This window comes from Haliaeetus albicilla, chromosome 1, assembly GCF_947461875.1.
Source record: "Haliaeetus albicilla chromosome 1, bHalAlb1.1, whole genome shotgun sequence".
Taxonomy (NCBI): Eukaryota; Metazoa; Chordata; class Aves; order Accipitriformes; family Accipitridae; genus Haliaeetus; species Haliaeetus albicilla.
This window is the reverse complement of record NC_091483.1, coordinates 50,518,642-50,535,225: the sequence shown is the minus strand read 5'-3', so window position 1 is coordinate 50,535,225 and position 16,584 is coordinate 50,518,642. Positions and strand designations below refer to the sequence as shown.

The following is a 16,584-nucleotide window of genomic DNA, read 5'->3' as shown; positions in this document are numbered from 1 at the left end:
AATTAAATAAATATAGCTTTTAAAGATATATATCTGTATATATTTTACTGGGATATGTCATAATGTAAAAGCTGGTGATATCAGCAAAAAAGTAAAACATTGAGCTATGCTAATTTCTCTAACAGGTCTCCAGAGGAAAGGCTTTCGTACTTCCCTGGGGAAAATAACTTCATGAATGTAGGCTATCAATTAGACCTGTAGAGATTAAACCTTTTAAAAACCTTCATGTCCCAAATCTAAAAAAAGATTGACAAACACTAATGAAATACATCATATTTCTATCACACAAGATAGCTCAGGTAGTTGTTGTTTCAGAGTCTGCTAAAACAACACTGATATCTGAGTTATATATAATCCTGAGGTGGTCTATAAAAGCAATACAAGTGGGTAGCATCATTTTTCACAGATGACATGTCACTTCAGAACTTAAGATCCAATCTTTTCTTTTAATCCTGCTTCCCTCTTTTCCCTTTTCTGTTTTCCTTTTTATTTTTCCTTTTTCTATTTTCCTCCCTTCCCTCTTCCCTTCTGGCTTTCCTTTCCATTTTTCCTTTCCCCTTCCCTTCTCTTCACACATTCAACTCCTCATTACACCATAAATTGGCAAAGGAGAACATCTCCCTTTGTCCTGCAACTAAGATTAACACCCCCTACTGGCTTCTGCTGAATCTTTTGGCTACATTAAGTGTTAATTATTTGTGGGGCTTCTTTGTTTTGATTTCTTTGCTTTTCTTTCTTTTTTTGCCCCTGGTTTGTTTTTTGGTTTTGTTTTGTTTTTTGTTGTTGTTTTTTTTTTTTTTTTTATATCTATAGAAAAGGTACAATGCTGTATCTGCACCACTAACAATTTTATTATTTCTCTCATGTGTTTCATGTTATTTTCTGGTCTATTGTTAAAAAGAAAAAGGGATTGACCCTTGAAGAAGTAGAAAAATAGAAAACATCCATCAAAGAATTAGCTCTGGTGGATCTAGCACTGTAGCAGTAGGAATTGTTGTATAATGATGATGAAGTATTGAAAGATGGTCAGGATTTTTTTCTCACCCTGAAAAATATTATGTAGGTGACCCCCAAGCCTTGAAACTGCAAAGACAACTCCTTGTCTTGCAGAGTTGGTGTTATTGATGTACCTTTTCTTCTCCTGATGATCTGCAGTTTTGTCTTTCTTGCAGATTGTATTCAATTTTCTATTCTAGATAATATATAGTATACTATAATTATATAGTATAGAATAGTTGTACACTAACCAGATCTTTAAAATATGAATCACCTGATCTGAAAAATCTGTGATTTACAAAGAACTCTATTTACAAGAAGCACCACCAATTATATATGCAGTTTATTCCTATATTAAAACAGAGGCAGGGCAAACTAGTGACTATGCAAACTAAGTTAAAGAATCATTTCTATCAGACTGTAATGCCAAGGCTGGCCTAGAACACCAAGTGGAGTATGGAAACTAATGGCAGTTATTTGCATATATGTTAATACTTTGCCTACTTGTTACTCTGCATTCTCTGAAAACTAAAGAAATCAAGGATAAGGGAAATAATTTGCCCAGAAGTCCCTATGTTCACATTTGTGTGTGTGATATTTTTCAGTCTAGTAAATTATCTTTTTAGAATGTATTATGTCATTCTCTTGTGCATTTCTTCACTCAAACTTACCATTTGTAAAAAATACTTGATAAAGCTTCATTAAGTAGAATATTCAGGAATCAAGTAACATGACAACTTTAGAAATAATTTGTGAAATGAAGCAGAAGCTTCCTTTTTGCAAGAAAAAGATGATCAATGTTAACAGTCAACTCACACTATTTCCTATTCCTTGTGCTTTGCACTGACTGCCTCATCCCTCCTTCTATTCCATTTGTGCCATTGAAAGGTTCAGAGATTATCTCAGTGTTGTGATCTGGAACATTCAAAGAATGTACACAATGCTTTGCATGCAGGAGACAGAATATTATTGACAGGTCAGGAGCATGCATGTGACCCTGCACTAGAGCTAGCATTCATCATCCAGCTATGAGGAAAATAAACCAGAAAACCAGAGAATTCATATTACAGAAGTTTAATGTTGTAATGTCTTCTCATCGTGTAGAAATGGACTGTTGAATGTTTGTGTTGTTGTATGTGCATCTAGCGCTCAATCTTCAAATGATGGGTTTCAAGCTGATGTATCACAGCCATCCATACTCCAGTGCCTAAGAGAAGGAAAAAATTGAAATTCTAATTCAGTACTGGGTAAACACTTCCGTGTGGCCTGACTCCAATATAAGCACTTCATTTTAATGATAATGGCCGCTCTGGTGTTCATTCTAAAATCCTTAAATGTACTTAACAACCTGTTTATGCTTGGAGTGTAGTGAGTTTATGGGGACAGCCAAATGAAACAGATAAGTGTATTATGTAAAACCGTATTCTGAAATGTTTATTCTAGCAGTTAGTATGCATCTGGATTAAATTTGTAGACCGTTATCCTCAGGTTTCATGCATTTTAAATAAAGCATATTTATTTTAATTTAGAAGCAGACAGTTATGTGGGAAATAGAAAGGTTTTGACAGCACAACTGTAAATTGAGCATTGTTTGAAACGGTATAGTCCTCTTAAAATCATCATTAATATTTCATGCATCTGAATTTCTCTCACATGCAGGTTGTATGCTGTTTCAGCCATGGATCAGCAGCTGCCGCTATTAAAGCTCTATATACATTCATATATTAAAATTTTGTTTAGCACAATGGCACCATTTCCCCCTTTATCCAACAAACCACTTTCTGTAATGAAATCAAGGAATTGGAGTCTGGCTTATCCTGAATGTGCTTGTGTGTAGCAGGGCATCTATTTATCTTTTTGTCACCATTAGCACTTCCGAAATGTCTATCACCTTTCCATTTGAAAATGCTATTTTTTAAATGGTTAGTGACTATTAAAGGCACTGTCATTCTGATTTTTCTAGTGATGAAATCATTTTTACACAATTTATAATAATCTTTTGTAACCTCGTAAAGGAAATTACTTTTCTCTGCAAATGCTTTCCCTATACAAGACATTTACTACATGTGGATTTCTATAGTAGATATGAGAAGTAGGGTCCTCTTAATATCAGTTAAAATAGTAAAAAAAGTAGCTAGACTTTTATCAAAAGAATTTTGTGAAGAGACGTAAGGACAGGGACTGGTCATATTTGTAATACTCTTTTCCTAGATTGAATTACTTTTTTGGAGGAAAAGGAATTAAGTTCAATTAAATTGGCTTTTTGAGACATTTAGATTCAAGGAGGAGAATTTGGACTATTTTATTATCGAGTCCAGAGTCAAGACTGAGCTGTACCTTTCAACATGAGCAGCAGATTGGTTAAAAACCAGGAACATTCATAGGTACAAAGAAGCAAGTCTTCTTTTTTCTCACTTTTATCACATTCTGTCCACATCTTACTACTCCTATGATTTATATATGTGTCCAGATAGAATAAGTTAAAGTTAGCAGTGTTTTAAAGCTGAGTTAGAATATTATGCTGTTTAAACACTGTTATAAAATAAAACCACTAACCTTTTGTCAATCTAGCCTGTCCTGAAGCAAGTAGAAGGAATTTTATTGACTAGATTTTTTTTCCTAAAGGAAACAGATTTATGACCTTCCATAAGGGCTCTGAGAAATCTGAAGAAATTACGGATGCAGGTATGTTACCTGGGGCATATATATTTCCATGGGAAATATCAACAGGAAAACAACCATATGAACTAAACAAGCAGTAAGTAGAAAGAACCATGAGAACACAACTTTTGCTTCACAACTTTTGTTTCCTTGTCACAAGAAAACTGTTTCGGGGCAGAACTAAAACTCTCCAACACAGACTCTCTCTCTGAAGAATGCAGCTTGATTTTGTGGTACAGAAGCTGTGACTTTTACCCCTAAGGCAGAAAACAGCTTTGAAACACAAGAGAAAATATGAATGCTTAAGGGGCGGAACAGCAAGTTCCCTTTCATTAAGAAACTGGCATGCATGTAATGTAAATCTCCTGTGGTTTTGCACACATCTTGTTCTCAATGGGGAAAAAGTATGCAAGCTTCTTTGAATGAGGAAAAGAATCAGAAAATAGCATCTGAGGGCAATGTAAAAGACATGGCTCATCAGCAGCCATGGTAAGTGACTAGACAGATTCAGAAATTTGTATCAGCCTGAATTTCCCTTCCAACTGTCAATATAGGACCGATCCTACTAACCACCCAATTCTACAATACTAAAAAAAAAAAAAAAAAAAAAAAGACTTACACTCCTATATATATAACATTTATCTGCAAAAAATAAACCATAGATTTCAGTAAGGTTGCTGTTGTTAAGATGAGGTAGCAGCTTGTGGGATTGAGAGTAACATAGACTGTCCCAAAGCTAAAAGCAAACACCAAGTCCCCTCAAAACAAAAATGCTTTATGCACTTGACCCTGAGATTTTTATTTCAGTCTCAGGTGCATAAAAAAATTTCAGTGAACAAATTTAGGAATTAGACTACAAATCAATGTCTAATATTAAGGAAGATCATAGGGTGGAATATATGAGACTAAACCAACAAATATTCACAGTTTTGTTGTTTTTTTTTAAAGCCAGGAATTGCTATTTTGATAGTCTGATCTGCTTGAATAATTTAAACTCAGGTCTACTTTTTAAAAAAAAACCAACAAAAATATCTTAAAACCCTATGGTTTTAGGGGGCATCAGCTAAGCATAAAAGTTTCAAAAAGGTCTGGGAACCAAAGCTCTTTAATGTTCAGTGTTTTCCAAATGTCACAGATTTTAGAAAATGTTTTATGAAAAACTCACAACGTGAGTTCAAATTTAGTGAATCCTTTCCTCCATGAATAATTGCCTTGTTGTTTTCCAGGGACCCTGAATTACAAAACATGCTTGTCTACCCAGGGAAGTACATGTTATGCAAACAATGAAGAATAGCAAGAAAGAAAACTTTGTGTGCTGTTGTTGTTCTTTCCAGAAACATAAATAATCCCAGACTATTCACCAGTTACCTTAGAGATGAACTAGCCACTAAACCGTCAGGGAAATTAATTATCCTCTTGTAGGAAGAAAGCACTGGGGGAAAATGTACTACAGGATCTGCAGTGGTGAGACAAGTCTCCTACCTGCTACTTTAAAAGAAAACAAAACCATTTTCTAGGCATTACTATGTTAGTATAGGACTGGATATTATCTTCATACAATAAGGCCAGGGAAGAACTTCAGGTTTTACACAGGAGACATTTACTGTGGCTTATTCATACCAACTAAGTGTAGTGGGACATTACCTACCACTCAATGATGGCTTCTTATGCAAACTAAAAGTAGAGTCCCAAAGAACAAAGGAACATCATGCTGGTCCAGAATATACTTGCCTGCCCTGATACTGAGAAAAGCTAGCTTGAGGATGTGAGTCACAGAAGGAAAAAAATGAAATGGCAATTTACCAGTGACAAAGCAAGCAAAACACCAACAATGGAGAAACTAAGCCTGGTGGAAATTACTGACATGAATCAACCATTGCTCAGCAAGTACTTCTATGACTTCAATCAAATGCTAGGAAATATAAAATTGGACTGGTCCAAAGTTATTTCTCTAGCCTAAATTTTCATGGAACTAACTGCATTCTCGAAGGTAGGGCACCTTAAGTCAAAATTGCAGATAAGTGTATTTGTGCAGCAATACAATAACAAAAAAGCTATTTTTATCTAGATTTTAGTACCTTTGGAATGAATTAGGTTGATTAAACTATAATTAAAAAATCAGCTTTCTATGATTTTTGCTATTGTTCCTATGGAATGCTACAGTTCCTAAGAATTTTTCCTGCAATCCTTAATCTCTGTTTTGAATTACTGAGGGAAAACCCAGTGATTTAAATTAAGAAAACAGGGAGCCACCAGACTGACCTTTTCCTTCCACTGTAAAATGAATACACCCTTAAAAAATCTCAAGTTGTTCACTGAGATAGGAGAAACACTTTGAAGAGTGTAATTGCTTGAGCCCTTGACTGCATTTGTAATTTCTTGCATAAGCTTTTCAACCTTCATAAACTTTCAGGAACAGAGCTGCAACTTCAGCATCTGGCAATGGTGCTGCCCTTAGACTTAGCAAAAATAGGTGTTTACTTAGCACAACAGACCATGGGGGAGGCATCATACACCCCCACCCCCTTATTTTTGTGGTGCAAGAAGATATGGAGACTAGGTAGTTTGAAAACAGACAGACATAGGTAGTGGGGAGGTAGAAGGGATGTGTGGCCAAACGGTTTCTTTAGCGCCTTGCTTTTCCTTAACAGCAGCAATTACTGCTATTCTCCTCACCTTCCCCAATCACAGCAAAGCCACAGTCTTATTCCACACCCGATATCCAGCTTGGCACTTAGCCCAACTTGGCTTTTCTGTCTGTAAGGCAGAAATCTGCGTTCAGGGATAAGAGAAAGCAGGGTGATTTTCTGCATAGTATTGGGAAGGCATGTGGATTCAGGAAAGGGGCCTTGAACCTAGAGATCAGACCAGCTTAGCAAGGGCAATGTGAGGAGCTTATTATACCTTCATTCCCTCAAAATACAGACCTCTCCCAGCCCCTGGCTCAGTGTTCAAACCCCAACTTTTCTTCCCCCCCCAATAAGCTTCAAGGTCTCAATGACTTCTCCCAGTCGCTCTCCCTGTATCCCCAAACTATCTGACTTCTCTGAGTCTGTCTAAAGGCACTCTCCTATCTCAGCTGCACTCTCCATCTCAGACCACTTACTTTCACAAAATTAATTTTTGCTATTCCATGGACACATCATTTTGTCTTGGCTTCTGGGATAATGGAATCCAAATTCAGTTACCGCTGAGAAGCTTGAGGCCCTCTCATGGTTAGAAAACACCAAATGCCAGACAGCATTTGGCAGTGAAATGGAAAACTTATCAAAACACAGCTAACTCAAAATGGGTAGGGATACCATGTGAGTGAAACTGAAATTGGTTACACAGGGAAAATAGGCCCTCTTCTTTGTCAGTATCAGAGCAGTTGAGCTTACCAGGGAAGAGTTTGTGAAAGTGAGCTGGAAGGCTGTGAGATGTAGTATCTTTGCCCAAGGAAGCCAATTTTGTATAAAGTGGTATTAAACCTTAGTGACCATGAGTCAGACCATAAAACTTCATTTTAAACATGTTAGCTGCTTCTAAGTATAAGATTATCTGCACCTCTTTGGAGACCGGTTTCAAAGCTCCATAAAATAAACCAAAGGCACACTGAGCTTGATGAGCTCTTGATATCCTACTGTCTTTACTATTGTTAATGACTTTGATACCACTAAGTAGTAGTGGTAGTCATATACAAACTCTTCTTAATACACTTATGTAAGCTTTATAAAACAGTCGCTATTTTCATTTTATGTCAGAGAAAACTGAGGCACAAAAGCTGAATCTCAGCCAGAAGATTCATGCTATGGAAATGGTCTGTCAAGTTCAGAGTTTTAAGTTCAAAACATTGGACTAGTATGCAAGCTACATGTCTACACACAGTTGTGTTCAAGTAGCTGAGCCAAGATACAGCAAATAGGAACTGGCAGTCTGACTGAAAGCTAGTTAATATCAACCCTACGCAGATAAGTTTCTCTGAAGTTCTGTAGGTAAACTCTCTTGGATTTTCTTATTTGCCTATATTATTGAATAAGTGTCCTAAATGTTCTGAATACACGTGCTACATGTTCTGGAAACATCTCTCTTTTTTCTTAGACCACCATGAAAAGTCAAGGACATGGTCTTGAACCTAAGGGATGGTTTTGCCTATTCAATGTGAACATGAAGTAAGCCAATTTCTTTGTTGTTTTAGTTTTTCAGAAAATATAATAAAATAAGAATCTAGTGTTCCAAATAAAACACTGTAAAACAAACTTGAATCTCTGAGTCATTCGAAAACATTGTGTACAGTTCAGAACACAGAGAAAATCCTGAAGTGACCATCCATCATTGCTCTGACTTGCTGGAGGAAATGGAAATAAAATGAAAAAGCAGTCTATGATATTCTATTAATTGCAACTCCAAGATGGTCTTACCACAGTCAAAATAAGGCCAGTCTGATGGAATTTATAGATAGGTAATATTGAAAACATATTTCAAGCCTCATTTTATGTCAAGGTACAAAAATCAGATTTCAGATCAATGGTGTAATAAAATAGTACAAAGTAGCTGATGAAAGCTAACTTGGTTCCAACACAAGAATTCATCATGATAAACATATCTCTCATTTCCACATCTGTCATCCATTTTTAAAATCAATAAATCATTTACATATGGATTTAACTGTTCCTACAAGTCATTACAACTTTATGTGCTGCACTGAAGGAGAACTTTAACAATAATGCACTTTTCTAAATTCAGAATTATAAAAAATGGATTAGAAGGTTAAGTTATGCTCACATAATTATGTGCACAAACACAACTGACAGCAAAGCAACTGGTCTTTTTCTGGCTGGCATCTCTATGTTCCACAGACTTGAAGTCACCTAATAGACCCTGTGGTTTTATAGGAGTGGGTGAATGATTCAGATTAAAACCTGCCCAGGTAAGCAAAATGCTGGAATCTGAGGGCAGAATGTGGATATATGTGAGCTGGATCGGACTGCAACTCGAACACTGAGAGCAAGACTGAGACTTGTTGCATCCTAAGCACAGTTTGAGCCCTGTGAGGCATGGCAGGAATGTCGCCTGCATGGCCCTTAATGAGAGCCAACAAACACCCAGTGGAATGGGCTTAAAGACCCTGCCAAACCCCCCATGCAAAAACACCCCGCAGACTGTTGGACTGATCTGCTGATTTTTTTTCTTCTCCTTGTGATGAAAGGCTTGAAGGAGGGAGAAAGGGCTCTGGGGGAAAGGAAAAAGAGGAGGGCAGGGGAGTGATGTTAAAAGGCTCATATCATTTTCATCCTTGATCATAATTGAAGGGAAGCCAGGCAGAGTGAGAAGGATCGCAAGTCCCAGCAAACTTAATCAGATTCTGATTTCATTACTAAGCTTAGCACAACTTTGATAACAAAGATGATTAGAGAGTCAGTGGTAAACTCACTTTATGGATCTTTATTTCAGAATTTCAATTCATTTTCTCTAGTAAATGTTAGCCTTTTGTTTTATTATATGTATTTCTAACAGAAGATCCTTAGAAGTTCTCCAAATCCTCATTCAGAATTATACTAATTTTTAAAAATGTTGTGACAGTGAGTATAAAAGTGGAAACACTTTTCAGTGCTTTAATATAAATATTTAATAATTTGGCAATACACTAGCTGTATTTAATTTATTTTTAATTTTGAAATGACTGCATTTTTAACAGTTAAACATGCTATTCTTACATTGGAATCATGAAGTCAGTCTAAGCATTATAAACAACACTGTAGACAGTATTCATCACTGTAAGAGCTAGTGGAAAAAATCCTACAATCTCTCTAGTTGTTATAATAATGATGTTGGTTTCCTGTTCACTACAAGGGTAATTAATGAAGAATTTGGCTGAACTGCACATACCAGGCGGCTAAGGTAATACTTTATGTACACATTTCACTACAGCATAACACACAGTACAGGGCTTGTTTTCTTATTTCTTACTTTGAAAATCAGTCAGGTCACTAAGCAATGGAAATATTGAGCTATAACTATTAGTACTTTGCTGAAGCCATGTGTAATTTCATTAATTCTTCTGCTAGTGCTGTCCGTCTAAGATAGTGAAAATTTCATTACTGTCTCTGAATACATTTCATGCATAACAAATGAACAATCAATTAAACATGGTTTTTTCCTAACTCTTTTTGTCCCAATTGTCTCTAAAGTTTATTAATGTTCTACATGACATTCCCTCTTCCTTTGAGATTTTAAGTAATCATTGATCTTTTAATAAAATTCACCTTTTCCTGGCCTAGACCAAGCTGACAAATTAAAAAAGCAAATACTATCAGTTATTTACATGGTATTCTGTATGACTTCAGGCTTTGTGATATGCTTAGAGATTTAGGAATGAAAGAATCTGGATTTTGTTTTGTTTCTCATATCTGGTTGCACACTTATCAAAAGCATCTATTTAAAATGTTAAGACCGACTATACTAAAAACAAACCTTCAAAAAGGAGACTAGCAAAAACTTTGGCTGACTCAGGTCAAGAGCTAATGTGAGTGACTTTGGGTCTTTCTTTTTATATGAGCTCATATGTGATTTTCACCTCATGTAACGCACTTCCATTTCCGTTGTGCAGCAGCAAGGCTTCTCCTTACCCACACTCCCCTCTTGTCACAGCAAGCAGCTCCAGCTGTAAAGGCGGACTCCAAGAAGTACATTCTTTCCTTGCACACCTGCAGATTGCTTGATATGGTTAACAAATACTTCACACTTCACCCTTCTACATTGAAATGCCAGATATAGTAAAACACTGAGACTGGCTAATCTGGAAATCAAGACTCTCCACTTCAACAGCCTAATAGTCACTGTAATATCATTCATATATTTATAAGGAGACTGAAAAAAATGGAATGTCATACAGAGATAGGCAGACTCCTGTTCAGTATTCTGAACATCTTCAGTTTTTTTTCTTTAAAAGTATACTACTAATAAGCAAAGCTGCCAATTAGTTTCAGTATCTGGCACCAACATGGATTTACAACAAACTAACCAATCTTCAAAAGCATTCACCCACAGGATCTAATCAACCTTCTTCTCAGACACAGCAGAGAAACAAGGATGTACTAAAGGAAGCAATGTCCACTTACAATGGACTTACAGACTACTAATACTTAGTTAGAAACACATCAATTATTTCAAAATACACCTGCTGGTGTCCTGAACAAATCAAATACATGCAATGCGGATGAGCCTGAACAGACTGTCTACTAGCAGAATTCACTCGAAGTATTGAAATAATAACTAAGGCTGCATAATGTTTGAGTTCAATCATGCATATACATTTGCAGTACAATCGATATAAAATATGTGCATAGAGAAGAGAAAGACAGACATAAGCAAATCTTCTCAATGCAAAACATCATTAAGCTCTTTCCATGTGACTTTGTAGCATGTCTGATGTATATTCTGGTCCAAGTTGCCTGGGCTGTAAAACCCTGGTCTTCATGAGCTACTTTCCATTATTGCCCCCATTCTCATACTGTTTAGGAAGGGTCAAATACAAAACATGCCTTGAACGAAAAAAAAATTATGATGTCAGAGCAAGTGCTTCATTTTAGACCCCAGTTAAATAGACAGGTTAAACACTATATCAAGCTTCTTCAATATTATAAAGCAAAGTTGCTTTTAAGGAGTTGTTGGTGATGAGATTACTCTGCAAATACATACATTCTGTCATTGTGCCAAAACTATCAGCTCATTTAATTTTCAACTCATCTCAACTGTAAATGCACACATTTACAAGCATATCTAAGTGGTCTGTGAACTATCCTTCCCACATCAAGCAACACCACTTTGCATAAAATTATTCCATTTACTTGTAATAGAGTACACATCTTGCCCAGCCATGGTGGAAATCCCTCTTTCTTTTTCTTATTTCCCTTTCCAAAATCTCACTTCTCCGCTATCTGGGAGGAAGGTTTTGCCCAGGGCGAATGGAGCAGCTGCTGCACAGCAAAGTAGGAAAGTTGAGACAATGTTTGGCAGAAGCACTCTGCTCCTCGCTGCTACCCGGCAAAGGCAGCAGAGGCTCCTCTGCTAGGCAGCAAGCATTCGTCATGCAGAAAGACTATTTTCTGGGTGGAGGTATGAGGGACACAGCATTGCAAGAGGCATTCAGAAGTCTGAAGTGATGTAGAGGTGGTAGAGGAGGTACTTCTGGAACTTTAGCCTACCTACTTCAGTCTGCCATTTGCTCAGATTCATTTGTTATTCTATAAAATAGCAGGTGCTGAATACCTTTTTATACCTGTACATCAAAATCATTATTGTATTATGGTACCATCCATATAATTTGTAAAACTTACAAAGAAGAAGAGTCATCTTTAGCCTTCAGACCAAATGTTTCATGAGGACTATTGTGTCCCACAACTGCAGTTGTCAAAAGGGTTGTGAATAATGCCACCATTGTTTCACTTCCCAGTGCTTTTTTTAATGAAGGTAACCTAATTTTAGTTCATAATTCTTGTTCAGAAATTAAGTAGAGTTCTTTGTGAGCTGCTGCTAAGCACAGTTTCCACCACCACTGTCACCGCCACTACTTTCTGAAAAGCTCTTTGAGTCACTGTTTAAAGAAAGAAAAGATAACATGTTTTTGTCCTGGTCTAATTTAAGATAACATGAAACACTTCCTTGCAATAGTAATTTACTATTTAAGGAAAAAAGGAATAGATAGTTTGTTTACTATATGTTGCTTTTCTGCTGAAGCGAGGATGTGAAGAAAATGCTATCTATGTGAACACATTTCACATTTAAAGGAGAAGAGATGAAAAGTCCATTATGTTGGCCAAGTAAAATGGTAAAAGTGGCATACCGCAACAGGAGAAGCCTGACAGCCAACAGCCCTGCACTGCTCTGTCTGTTCCATATTGGTTAAAACACAGAGCTGGTGGATGGTATCAGGGAAAAGGAAGGTCAGCTGCCTAGGTGATAGAAAGGCTAACAATTCCCCATCACAAGAAAATTAAGAGAACCAAGGAAATTTTGTTGTTCAGATCTGTGAATACTGGAAAGGGAGGTACCGAATATTTAAGCAGAAAGCTTGATGAAGTTAAAGAGGTAAACTATTCCTTACATGTTCAAAATTCCCACTGACTTTGATGAGAACTTCGCGTGAGCAAGGGATGCAAGCTAAGACATGAATTTACATGCTTAGGGTAAGCACAAGAGAGTGGGAAATCTCCTGTTCTTTGCAACACAAAGCAGCCAGTGAGTCTCAGATCCTTTATTTGCAGTGAGCCTCCTCCCTATCATTAAGATAAAAATCAACTTACTCCAAAAGAAGGGTCTGGCCATTGTTGCATTTTCCCTGTCTCAGACCACCACCAGTTTGCCCCAGTGAGGAAGGACACCACCACATCTATATCTGGTCCAATTCATTTGTAATATGTGGTGAAACGAGTGAAATATTCAATGAGTAATATAAATTCTCATGACTCCTTTTTCTTCTACATCATTTTGCAGACTCATTGTGTGAATACAAAATTAAAGTTATGTACTCTAATATGCAATTTTAACCAATTGATAATCACTTTTATAAAATATGTGGTTAGCAAAGCTTTAACTGCATATATTATACCAATTCTAAAAAGCAGTACAAATTCACAGTATCTTTTAATTCTTTCAGCAGTAACTATTTTGGAAGGGATAAAATGTCACATAAGGGGATAAACTAGTCACTCCTTTTTCCATCTAGATTCCCGCCCCAAAAGGTACTTGAGGGCTGTTATTTTTGTTGTAGTCTACCAAGAATTAAATGGAAGATGTTCCAAACAGTTCAAATGCAAATGATACAGTGGCATACTACAGGGAATTAAAATAGCTTTTTCCAGAGGGGAAAATTCCTATATCTTCCATATTTGTACTGTGCCACTTGCTATAAACAGTATTCTGGGATCCACAGGCTAAAGGGACTGTAATTCCTTTGCACTCCCTAATCTTATTTTTAAACCCTTCGGCAGCAAATTTCTTGTACTATGTATTAAACACTACACTCACTAATGGGAACATAAACATACCTATGTCTTCACAGTGTTTGGGGTTTTTTTTTCCTTATGATGTGGAAGAGTTTTTTAGTTTACAGCTCTGCTGTCTATTTAAATTCTTCTGATGGTACAAATCCCTGGCTTTACCATGTTTCAACTCCAGTTGACTTAATCTCAGCAGTATTTTTTCACACAGCTCACCTATTTGATCAGTCCAATTGAAAATATCTACCAGTTAGGTTTGCAGCCAATTTGCAAAGTTATCTACCAAACCTTTTCTGAAAGATTATCCTAAATTTGTTTAACAAGAGAAAATTAGTGTAGCTGTGTTAAGTGACATTATTTGTTCATTAGTAGTAATCTGCTTATTTATTAAATTTTCTTAAAGATAAACAAACCCTTTCCCCCTCTTTCAAAAGAAATTCTGTGCGGAGAAAGATTGAAGTTTTAAATGCGAAGAGGACATCCGAATAACAGAGGTACTACGTATTATTATGTGTATGTCTAAGATAAAAACAAATTGCATTTTATGAACAAGGTAAAGATCTAATAAAAAAAGGTGTAAAGAAATGATTTTTGAAAGATTCTGATTGTAGACTTGTTGGCTGGGGCTTGGTTTGATGCTACCCCAGTGCAGAGCAGCCCGAAGTGCGAATATTCTGCATGAGCCTCTGCAGGATTCCCACAAGTAATGTGAGAGGCAGTCAAAACTGCAAATCCCAGAAGCAGCAGCTGAGCCAGTGGCATGTCACCTGTGTAAGCTAAAGCCTCCGTGGAGCTGACTACTTCAGCCAGGGACTTTGTGCTACTTGGCTAATGCTGAATAAACTGGTGAAGGCCAAAAATGGTCCAGTAGCTATGCTTATTAATGTTTCCTGACACTTTCCATTATAAAATGCTGATTTTAGTACTTTTCAATTTGCCAATTGGTAGACATTTGGGCTCAAATGTTCCTTAGTGTCTGCTCAAAGGTGGTTAAAACGTGTTAGAATGTCTTTTTTGCCAAAACAATCCAGTCATTTCTGAGAATGAAGCAAGAAGTATGTTTTTTCACTCATGATAATAAATCAAAAAGGAGGGTGGAGGGAAGAAGATGATAAGGGAAGAAGTTATTTAAATAGTTAATATAATTTGAAGCTGCAGACTGATATTTGGCAGCTGGGGATAACAATGTGGGATGAAAATTGAAATCTGGCTTTTGTTGCTACTGTAAATTATAAGGTTTTGGAGAAAAAAACATTCAGGCTCAGTAGAGATTTCTTATGTCTTAAGCACAGAATATTAGTCAGGGAAAGAGTGGAAGGGTTCCACTTAGGGCTGCATAACATTTTTCTTGTATATGCAGCTCTGTGATATTTTAAAGCCAGAGGAACAAGAAGAGAAACTAAGCAGAATCTGCTGAGCCCAGTAGCATGAACACCTATTTCAGCCATATAGGGACAAAGAACAGAGCTGTCAGGAATGGGTGCAGTGAGAAAGAGTATCAAAGGGATCAGGCACTGGGTGACTGGGACTCTATAATGTAAAAAAAGGGGAAAAGGTGGGATTTGTATTGGGGAATGTATCAGAGGAATTTAAGGGATAAAGATTGTAATTGATATGATGGAAAAAATGGGGTTTAGATGAGAACCCAAGGCTTTGGAAAACAATAATATCAGCAAGTAAAGTCTCTGAGGAATTGGCAGGACAATCTGTGACACTAAAAAACATACTGTCTCCTTGAATTTGGAAGGGTCCCAGCACTCCTGAACTGCTCCATTGCTATATTAGCTCAAGTTATTGGTAGTCTATATAACGATTCAGTATTTCCATCCACAGATATCAGTATTATTAATAAATGTGTGAGAGAGTTTCCTGGTGGCATATTGTTATTAGTCATGTTATAAATCCAAATTTAGTAATACTTGAGTAAAAATTGCTTGAGCAACTTTAATTGTGCAATCCCTATGGGCATACACTAAGAAAAAAAAAAATTGCATAATAGCATGCTGTTTTTCCTTCAGAAAGCATATCTCATTCAGTACCTAAGATGAGAAGCTTCTGGGACTGAAACAAGGTTGCGTGGTACAGATGATTGCTGTGGCTTGGATTCCCCATTTGCAGGAGAAATTGGAGTATGTACAGTGGTTGAAGCAAAGACTCTAGGGGGTAAGGAAAAGAATGTTTTAATGATTAATTCAGTCAATGCCACCTTGGAGAACAGAGTAAACCTCTGCTAACTTTTCACAGGTGGCCACAAGCTATGTGTTTCCCAGTTTCCCGTTGCCTGACTTGAGACTGTGGCCTGCTTTGCAGAAGTACTTTTGAACTCCATCAGTGGCAGCTGGAGGTAATAGAAGGTATTTGAATATAGCAGGAGCTGTACCATGCCAGTTTTTGTAAAAACTGTGGCTTGTTTGTCTTAAACAAGGACAATTGAAACCTCAAACTTTAAAGGAAACTTTCAGTCCATCAGTCCTTTTCCTATTTGCGCTGGGCCATGACAGGTTATCGGAGTAACATAATTTATATCTGTACAGGACCCAGAAGTCAATTTTATAGTCTGTAGGTTTTCTATAATATGGTTACCACAATGAACATCAAATAAAGTGGCTAAGATATATCCAGTTTTCTTCTTTCATCTTCTTCCTAGAAGGGGAAAAGTCTGAGGTGTTTTATTTTGAATTTTTGAACATGACTGAATGTTCATATATGTGGTTATTTGCTTTAGAGAAGACAAGATGGAAGAGCAGAAAGCGGGGAGCTAGAGGTGATTTTGCATTCTTCAGGGTGTACACAGTCTTACACTGAGCTTAGGACATGCCTGTCCCCAGTCCAAAGAATTTTTTGTTCTCTACAGAGAATGGCCTTAAACTGAAGCAGCGATATTTCACGTCTTGTGCAGATCTTCACCTAGAATTTCATGGTGTATTTTATAGGTACAGTATGTATG

At 36.8% G+C, this 16,584-nt stretch overlaps 1 long non-coding RNA gene across 2 annotated transcripts in view; it reads right to left on the bottom strand.

Moving 5' to 3' along the window:
• Window positions 1–2,054: 2,054 nt before the first annotated feature.
• Window positions 2,055–16,584, bottom strand: part of LOC138686376 (uncharacterized) — a 38,872-nt gene continuing 24,342 nt past the window's right edge. The window contains exons 3-4 of one of the 2 annotated variants that reach the window (XR_011325716.1): window positions 15,677–15,791; window positions 2,055–2,203 (exon numbers count right to left, since the gene is read on the bottom strand). This is a non-coding gene — a long non-coding RNA (uncharacterized lncRNA). The remainder of the gene's footprint in view (window positions 2,204–15,676; window positions 15,792–16,584) is intronic. The other variant, XR_011325715.1, reaches the window with a different exon arrangement.